Source organism: Herpailurus yagouaroundi, unplaced genomic scaffold, assembly GCF_014898765.1.
Source record: "Herpailurus yagouaroundi ecotype Mexico unplaced genomic scaffold, PumYag 164, whole genome shotgun sequence".
NCBI lineage: Eukaryota > Metazoa > Chordata > Mammalia > Carnivora > Felidae > Herpailurus > Herpailurus yagouaroundi.
This window is the reverse complement of record NW_024412405.1, coordinates 37,634,831-37,636,372: the sequence shown is the minus strand read 5'-3', so window position 1 is coordinate 37,636,372 and position 1,542 is coordinate 37,634,831. Positions and strand designations below refer to the sequence as shown.

Genomic DNA, 1,542 nt, shown 5'->3' with positions numbered 1-1,542 from the left:
AAATCATGACTCTAGACCAAGTTTAACAAAGAGAAGTTAAATCATTCTCCCAGGGGAAGGGAGAACGTGTATAATGTGTATGCTGGTATCTGGAGGAAGAAAACTAAATCACAGCATTCAAACAGCAGCATCTGAGGGTTTAGCTCTAAAATAGAACTAAAGCACACCAGGAGTTGTAAAAGATAAACTACATAGATATATGAAGAAAATGTTACAATTTCTATTTATCTTTATTTTTTAATGTTTATTTATTTTTGAAAGAGAAAAAGGATGAAATGCTTCACAAATGACAGGCATGTTATTTTTGTGTAGGGGCCATGCTAATCTTTTCTGTATCATTCTGATTTTAGTCCACATGCTGCTGAAGCAAGCACTCGACTTATCTTTAATTTTTATTTTAATAATGATAATCCCTTTAAGGTGTTTAAGTTTTTCATGCATTAATTGACATGGGAAGCTTTCTCAGGTCTTATTTAATGTCTGTTGTGTTTATGATGGAAGGTTTGGAAGAGCAGGATTTCCACAATGAAGGAGCTATCCTCATGGGTTTGGTGTACTGCTCAACAGTCCATGTGTATTTCCATAATTAAATGGATTTGCTACTTAATCATCAACCAGTTTTAACTAAACTAACCCATACAAGATAGACAAGTGAGCTAAACAAGATGTCTACAAAATATGGATCGATGATAGTCCCAATGATTTAAGTACAGAAGGGCAACAAGGTTATAGCAGAGTTGGTTAGTTTATTGCTTAAAGCTCTCTTCATCTGCCTCATTTTGAGGCAACACATTTGTGACATGACCATATCTAACAAGCTGTTCAAAATAATTCAAAGTTATCAGTTCAAAGGATTTGCAACTGAAAAGCAAATTGAAAAGTAGATTTACACCCACAGGTATTAGTAGCCTTGCCTTAAGTGTATATTTTCCCTTGAGATATCAATTATTGATAATATTAAGCCACTATTATTAGTGGCTCATATCAATGTAATTTTCTAAATATATTAGTATAAAAGTTCATAGTATAAAAGTTCATATATATGCTCTATACATCAATAAATATACATATAATATATTGGAGGTATGTTATGTAAAAGTGTGGATACCAATTCAGAATATTTGGATTCAATTTACAAAAGCACAAAAGTTGTCATTTCCACACAAACCTTTTCAGGTCTTATTTGAGAAAGATTCAATAATGAAGGAGGAAAAAATCCTGGCAGTTTCCAAAGATAAAAAATAGATGTGAGTCCTCAAATTAATTTCTTACAAAGTCATTAAAAACTATCAGAATAGATAACTGCATCATCTTGAAATTTAGTTCATTTGCAAATCTTCCTCTGGATGCTATGTGTCTATTTTTGCAGTCACACTGTATGGTAGTTAGAGAAAAAGAAGGATGGACTGATCAAATTCAAGATCACTTAGGTGTGGAAACCTAATTCATTTGGAATACATAGCCATGAGGTTCAGGGATGTTATAAGTCTCTAGGTTAGTGGCAAAGACTGGGTAAGGGATCATAGTCAAACTTGCAGAATT

At 32.8% G+C, this 1,542-nt stretch overlaps 1 non-coding gene across 1 annotated transcript; it reads right to left on the bottom strand.

The window, feature by feature from the left end:
* Positions 1-264: 264 nt before the first annotated feature.
* LOC121037994 (U6 spliceosomal RNA) lies at positions 265-374 on the bottom strand. Its single transcript, XR_005794099.1, has one exon. It is a non-coding gene; the product is annotated as a U6 spliceosomal RNA (small nuclear RNA).
* Positions 375-1,542: the final 1,168 nt, after the last annotated feature.